Below are 8,314 nucleotides of genomic sequence, written 5' to 3' on the forward strand. Positions count from 1 at the left end.
CTCATATATCCTGCTCCCTGCACAGACTTGCACCTACTGTTAATATCTTGCATAAATATGGTACATTTGTTGGGGCCAGCCGAGTGGCTCAGTTGGTTAAGAGTTGCCTTGAGAATGTGAGCAGCAGGGCCGTTGGTTTGGTTTGCACGTGGGCCAGTGACGCTGCACCCTCTACAGCTAAGATGGTGAACAACAGCTTGACCTGGAGCTGGGCTGCTGTGAGTGGCCAGAGATGGCATAGGCTGCAGTGGAACTGCAGTGGGCTGCCGTGAGCTACCGTGAGTGGCTGGCAGCCAGAGCTAGCGGCCAGCAACCGGTGAGAATATCCATGAGCTGCGGTGAGCAGCCGCAAGCTGCCGTCTAATGGCTGGCAAGCGATTGCCTCACCCAGGAAGAGTACAATGATCATAATACCAACATGGGCCAGTGAAGTGGCGTCCTCCACAACTAGACTGAAGAACAAAAGGACAACAACTTGTTTGTTCCCCTTCCCCAATTCCCCAATAAAATCTTTTTTTAATGTGCTATATTTGTTAAAAGTTATAAGACAATATTTTTAATAGACTTTACTTTTTATAGAAATTTTAGGTTCACAACAAAAATGAGCGCAAAGAAAGTTCTCATATGCCCTCACACATACACAGTTTTCCTCACTAACAACATCCCACACCACAGTAGTCGATTTGTTACCTGCATTGACATGTCAATATCACTAAAATTATATACATTACATTTCACTCTTGGCGATGTACATTTTAGGAGTTTTGACAAATGTATAATGACATGTATCTACTACTATAGTATCGTGCAGAATAGTTTTACTGCCCTAAAAATCTTCTGTGCTCTGCCTATACACCCTTTCCTCCCAACTCCTGGAAACCACTGATATTATAACTGTTACTATAGTTTCACCTTTTCCAGAATGCTATGTAGTTGAATCATACAGTGTGCAACATTTTCGGATTGGCTTTTTTTTTTCACATAATAATATGCATTTAAATTTCCTCCACATTTTTTTCATGGCTTCATAGCTCATTTCTTTTTAGCACCACGTAATGTTCCATTGTCTGGATGTGACATGGTTTATTTATCCATCCACCTACGGAAGGACATATTGGTTGCTTCCAACTTTGGGCATTTATGAATAAAGCTACTCTAAAAATCTATACGCAGGTTTTTGTATGGAAAGAAAATTTCGACCCATTTAGGTAAATACCAAGCAGCATAATTGCTGGAGCGTATGGTAAGAATAGGTTTAGTTTTGTAAGAAAATGCCAAGCAGTCTTCCAAAGTAGTTGTAATATTTTGCGTTCCCACTGACAACGAGAGTTACTCTTGCTCCACACTCTCACAGTATTTAGTGTTGTGATTTGGATTTTGGCTATTCTTAGAGGTGTGTAGTAGTATTTTGTTGTTGTTTTAACAATAAGCCAAATTCAAAACATTATTAACTAAAATCCATAATTTACATTAGAGTTCACTCTTTGTGTTATATAGTTTTACCTGTTTTGATAAATGCATGTCGTATATTCACCATTACAGTATTATATAAAATAGTTTCACTGTTCTAAAATTCTCTTGTGCTCCATTTATTTATCCCTTCCCCTTAATCCCGTGTATTAGTTTGCTAGGGCTACTATAACAAAATACCATCAAAAGGGTAGTTTAAATAACATAAGTTTATTTTCTCACAATTCTGGCAGCTAGAAATTCAAGATCAAGGTGCCTGTAAGTTTTGGTTTCTTCTGAGGCTTCTTTCCTTGGCTTGCAGATGGCTGCTTTTTCACTGTGTCCTCACATCATTGCTGCTCAGTATATGTATCTATTCCCTAATATTATTATAAAAACACCAATTGTATTGGAATAGGGCCTACCCTAATGACCTCATTTAAATTAGTTACCTCTTCAAAGACCCTATCTCCAAATTCAGTCATATTCTGAGGTACTGAGGGTTAAGGCCTAAAATGATTGTATGATAGCCACCTACATTATAGATAGTAAACTGCTTCACTCAAAGTCTACTAATTTACATGTGAACCTTATCTAAAACATACTTTCAAAAAATATCTAAAAAAACTTTGACTAAATATTTGGGTACCACAGCCTAGACAAGTTTATACATAAAATTAACAATTACATTTCCCCTGGAATCCTTGGCAACCACTAATCTCTATACTATCTCTGTAGCTTTATCCTTTTCAGAATGTCACATATTGGGTCTTAGGAAAAGTCATGACACATGTTTGCGACAGATGGCACTAGTTCATTTTTGGAAGTACTAGAGTCATTCCCATCTATGTTATTGTTATGTCATTTGACAGCTGACTTGTTCTAGCTTCATTCTAAAAAAATTGAGCAATTTGGTTGAGTTTTGGAGATTTTACAACAAGTTGAAGATGGAAGACCAAACTGTGCATTTTTGCCATATTTTACTGTTTTACGTCCATAAGGGGAAGAACGCACATCAAGCTTGTGAAAAGTTGCATAAAGTTTATGGTGACAGTGCTCTACAAGAACGTCAGTGCCAACGGTGGTTCACAAAATTCCGTGCTGGTGATTTTGATCTCAACGTATGTTCCTCGGTCAGGGAGGCCCACTGAGGTTGATGATGACAAAATAAAGGCATTGATCGAGTCAAACCCACATTACATGACACAAGACATTGCAGAAACATTGAACATCCATCATTCAAGTGTTCACAATCTCCTGAAGAAGCTGGGATATGTAAGCAAGCTCGATATTTGGGTTCCGCATGAACTCAAAGAAGTTCATTTGATGGCGCATATAAATATCTGCAATATGCTCATTAAACATTAGGAAAATGATCCTTTTTTGAAGCAACTGATAACTGGTGATGAGAAGTGGATTGCTGACAACAATGTGGTGCACAAACTGTCTTTGTCCCAACATGATGATTCGCCTCAAACGACATCGAAAGTTGACATTCATCAGAGAGAGGTTATGCTCTCTGTGTGGTGGGATTTTAAAGTTGTCATGTTTTTCGAGCTCCTACCAAGGAATCACAAAATCAATTCGAATGTGTACTGTTGGCAATTGGACAGTTTGAACGAATCCATCATCCAGAAACATCCAGAGGTTGCTAATTGTAAAGGAGTTTTGTTCCATGGCGACAACGCAAGACCACACACAAGTTTGATCACCCATCAAAAATTATTAGAGCTTGGATGGGATGTGTTGCCACACCCACCATACTTTCCTGACCTTGTGCCATCAGACTTCCACTTGTTTCGCTCTCGTCAAAACTCCTTGCATGGTATAACACTCAATTCAGATGAGGCTGTAAATCAGCACCTTGTTCAGTTTTTCACAAATAAAGACAGGTCCTTCTATGAAAGAAGAATTATGAAGCTCACTGAAAGATGGCAAAAGGTTATTGAGCAAAACGGGCAATATATCATTGGTTGATCTTTGTTCTTTGTATAAATAAATGATCTTTGAAAAACATAGACAAAATACATCATGACTTTTCCGAAGACCCAATAGTTGAAAACATACCATATATACAGCCTTTTCAGACTGGCCTTTGTTACTTATCAATGAGTTTAATATTCGTCCATGTCTTTTCCTGGCATGATAGCTGCATTCTTGATTTCTTTTTAGTGTGTGTGTGTGTGTTTTATTGTAGTATAAGACACATGAAAACTTTACTGTCAGATTTTCAGTGTATAATACAATATTGCTAACTATATGCACATTATTGTAGAATAGATCTCTATAACTCTTTCAACTTGCATGACAGAAACTCTATATCTGTTGAACAGCAGCTCCCCATTTCCACCTTCACCTAGCCCTTGGTCACCACCATTCTAATTTCTGTTTCTGTGAGTTTTATTACTTTAGATGCTTCATACAGGTGGACTCTTGCAGTATTTGTCTTTTTTTTTAACAGAACACAAAACACCTGTATTACATGGACTAAAGTAGGAGGGAGGATGATTTATGTGCCTTTCCAGGCCTTGATTTTCCTCAGACAAAACTCCAGCTCCTTGCCCTCCAGCACACCACCATCTGCTTGGCCACATTATCCTGGTCTTGAGGCAATGCATGCAAGAAGCTTGCCCTACTGGAACTGCTCCTCTCCAAGACTGCTGATTTTGGCATTCTTTTTCCTTTCATCATATTTCTTCGGAATTTCCTTTTATCATTTTTTGTTTAAAATCTCGTCCTCCTCAGGAGTCAGCTTGGTCCCCTTCTTGCAGCCCAGAGGAAGTGCATAGTGAGACTTGTACCCCTGGCTGTAAGTAGGGTGTGCTGTCAGTGAGCATGATGTAGTTCTTTACTAGGGCAATGGTGCAGACCAGTTCGTTGTTGGATGCATTGTAGACAACATCAATAATCCCTGTTTTGTGCATACAACACTCAGAGCCCCAGAAGAAGCTCCACACATCCAGCCTCAATGCACAGTACTTCTTGTTGCCTCCACATACATGGACTGTGTGCATACAGTGGGGGCCAATCTTAGCATTGACAGCTGGGCATTCCAGCTCATATTTTCACTTCTTCTGGTAAGGCTTTCTCTTGCCCCTGGTCTTGTGGTGCTGGTACCAGTTGTCCCAAGAGATGCCCATGGCTTGGTGTCAGTTGGAAAGAGAGTATTTGTCTTTTTTGATTGGCTTATTTCATCTAACTTAATATCTTCAAGGTTCATCCATGTTGTAGCATATGACAGTATTTCCTTTATTAAATCTAAATGACATTCCATTGTACTCACATGTAAATACTGCATTTTATTTATCCATTCATCCATTGACGGGCACTTAAGCTGTTTCCATATCTAGGATATTGTGATGAATGCTGCAATAAACATGAGTATGCAAATATTTTTGAAACCCTGTTCTCAATTATTTTGGGTACCTACCCAGAAGTGGGATTGCTGGATCATATGGTAGTTCTAATTTTTTTTTAATTTATTGGGATGACATTGGTTAATAAAATTATATAGGTTTCAAGTGCTATTTTTAATTTTTTGAGGAACCACCATACTATTTTCCATAGTGGTATCATTTTGCATGTTCCAATTTCTCCACATCCTTGTCAACACTTTAAAAAAAATGGCCATCTTAATGTGTGTGAGGTGATCTCTCATTGGGATTTTGATTTGCATGTTCCTGATGATTTGTGATGATGAGCATCGTTTCATGTTTGTTGGCCATTGGACATTTGTATATGTTCTTTGGAGAAATGTCAAGTCCTTTGCCCACTTTTTAAATGGGTTACATTTTTATTGCTGTTATTGAGTTGTAGTAGTTCTTTATATATTCTGGATATTAACTCATTATTTGTATATGGTTTGCAATAATTTTCTCCCATTACATAGGTTTCATTTTTCTGTCTGCTGATTGTGTACTTTGATGTACAGAAGTTTTAAAGTTGATGTAGACCCAATTTTCTGCTTCTGCTTTTGTTGCCTGTGCTTTTTATTTCATATCCAAAAAAAATTTCCCATTCCAATGTAATGAAGCTTTGCCTTTATAGTTTCCTGTAAGAGTTTTATAGTTTTCTGTATATGGTGTAAGATAAAGATTGAATTTCGTTCTTTTGTATGTGAATATCTAGTTTTCACAAAACTACTGGTGTGGTAGAAAGAATATCATTCGTTGAAGACTCCATGTCACTTGCGTTTCAGATCACTTGATTATATACTCAAGAATTTATTTCTGGGCTCTCTATTCTGTTTCATTAGTCTATATGATTGTTATTATGCCAATACCATATTGTTTAGATTACTGTAGCTTTGTAATATATTTTGAAATCATGAAGCATGAAGTGTCTTTCTCTCTCAAAATTATTTTGGCTATTCTGTGTTCTTTGAGATTCTACATGAATTTTAGGAGTTTTTTTTTTAATTTCTGCAAAAGAAAAAAGCCAGAGATTTTGATAGAGATAGCATCAAACTTATATATTTCATTGTGTAGTGTGGACATTATAATATTAATTTTTCCTACCCATGAACAAGGAATGTCTTTCCATTTGTATCAAATTTAATCTCTTTCAGCAACGTTCTATTGTTTTCAGTTTATAAGTCTTTCACTTCCTTGGTTAAGTTTACTCTTAAGTATTTTATTCTTTTTGACGCTATTGTAAATGGGTTTATTTTCTTAATTTTGTTTCAGGTTGTTTATTGTTAGTGATACAATTCAACTGATTTTTGGTTGCTGATTTTGTATCCTGCAATTTTTAAAAATTCATTTATTAGTTCTAACAGTTTGGGGAATATTTAAGGCTTTCTATAAGTAAAATCAAGACATCTGAAAACAGAGGTGAATTTGACCTTCCTTTCCAATTTGGATTTTTATTCCTTGCCTAATTGCTCTGGCTAGAACTTCTGGTACTATGGTTAATGGAAACTGCAAGATTGGGCATCCTTGCCTTGTTACAGATCTTGAAGAAAATTCTTTACTGTCAACTATGATTACGTTTGGATTTATCATGCATGACCTTTATTATTTTGAGGTAATATCATTCTATATCTACTTTGTTTTTTTATCATGAAAATATTTTTATTTTTCCAGTTGTGTTTGGTACATCAAGTGAGATAATCATGTGATTTTTTTCATTCCTTTTTTTTTTTGTTATCATGGTGTATTGTATTGATTGCTTTCCATATGATGGTCTATCTTTGCATCCCAGGGAGAAATTCTACTTGGTCATGGCATACAATCCCTTAATATGCCCATGAATTCAGTTTGCTAGTATTTTGTTGAGGAATTTAAAAATCAATATTCATCAGGAATATTAATCTGCAGGGGTTTTTTTCTTGTACTATTTTTCTCTGCTTTTGATAGGGTAATTCCAGCCTTAGTTTACAAGAATTCCCTCTTCTTCGTTTTAAAAAAGAGTTTGAAAAGCATTAGCTTTAATTATCCTTTGTTTACTAGAATTCTACAAAAAAGCCATCTGATCCTAGGTTTTTCTTTGTTGGGAGTTCTTTGATTACCAATTGAACACTTTTTTAAAATTAAAATTTATTAGAGTGACAATGGTTAGTAAAATTACATAGATTTCAAGTGTACAATTCTATAATACATCATCTATATTTCACATTGTATGTGGGATATAAAACTGAAAGCAACAAAGGAACAAGAGAAACAAAGAAACAAAAACTCATAGACACACACAATAGTTTAGTGGTTACCAGTGGGTAAGGGGGGAGGAGGTGGTAGATGAGGTTAAATAGGATCAACTGTATGGTGATAGAAGGAGAACTAATTCAATATTCTTAGTAGTTATAGGTCTGTTGAGATTTTTTATTCCTTCGTGATTCAGTGCTGGTAGGTAGTATGTTTCTAGTAATTGATCCAATTTTTTCTAGGTTATCCAATTTGTTGGTGTGTAATTGTTGATAGTGGTCTTTTATACTTTTAATTTTTTGCTACAACAGTTGTAACGTCTCCTGTTTCATTTCTGATTTGGGTTATTTGAGTCTTCTCTTTTTGCCAGAGTTAGTCTAGCAAAGTGTCATTTTTATTGATCTTTTAAAAAAACAATTTTTTATATTTATTGATTTTTTTCTGATTTTCTATTCTCTATTTCTGGTATTCTTTCTCTAAGCTTTATTATTTCTTTCCTGTGCTATCTTTTGACTTAGTTGTTCTTGTTCTAGTTCATTGAAGTGTAATTAAGGTTGTTGATTTGAGATCCTTCTTCTTTTTTATTTTATTTATTTATTTTTTTTGCGGGCCGGGACAGCCCGCACTGCGTCCCTCCACGAAGCTACCCGGGGGCGACCTCTCCGTGCGCCTGCACCGGGGGCCGCCCACTTCACCTGAGTCCTCTTTGAGCGGAGGTGGCGGGCCGGCACCAGAAACGGCTCCTTCTCTGCCGCTACCTCGATCATTCCCTCCCCTTACTCCATCCCAGTCGAGGGCTACGGGGAGGGTGGGGCGGGGGGGGGGGCTTAACCTCCCCTTCTTAGACCCTGCTCCCTTCGCCCTCTCCCGAGTGCGCGCGCAGCTCTGCTCTTCTCGCCTAGCCTCGCGCCCAAGCGCCCACCCCTGAAGCGCGTCCCACTCGACCGCCAGACCACAAGATGCCCTTGAGGCCGAACTCAAGGAATCAACTGCGCGTGCGCTGACCCCTTACTCCCCTACCACTACCTCACGTCCCGGAATCAAGCATGTGCACTCTGCTACCACCGTGGTCGCGCACACATCCGAGTACAAATCAACTTAATGGCTCCAGGAGTTTTTGTGGGGTTTTTAAAAGATTTTTATTGGGGAATTGGGGGGATGGGAACAGTGCTTGGGAATTGGGGGGAAGGGGAACAGACAAGTTGCTGTCGTTTTGTTCTTCA

The 8,314-nt window shown here is 37.8% G+C and overlaps 1 pseudogene; it reads right to left on the reverse strand.

Annotated features, from left to right (window-relative positions):
- Nucleotides 1–3,958: 3,958 nt before the first annotated feature.
- On the reverse strand, nt 3,959–4,589 carry LOC109391932 (40S ribosomal protein S8 pseudogene; annotated as a pseudogene).
- Nucleotides 4,590–8,314: the final 3,725 nt, after the last annotated feature.

The sequence above is a fragment of the Hipposideros armiger genome, unplaced genomic scaffold (assembly GCF_001890085.2).
Source record: "Hipposideros armiger isolate ML-2016 unplaced genomic scaffold, ASM189008v1 scaffold_306, whole genome shotgun sequence".
In the NCBI taxonomy this organism is placed as follows: Eukaryota; Metazoa; Chordata; class Mammalia; order Chiroptera; family Hipposideridae; genus Hipposideros; species Hipposideros armiger.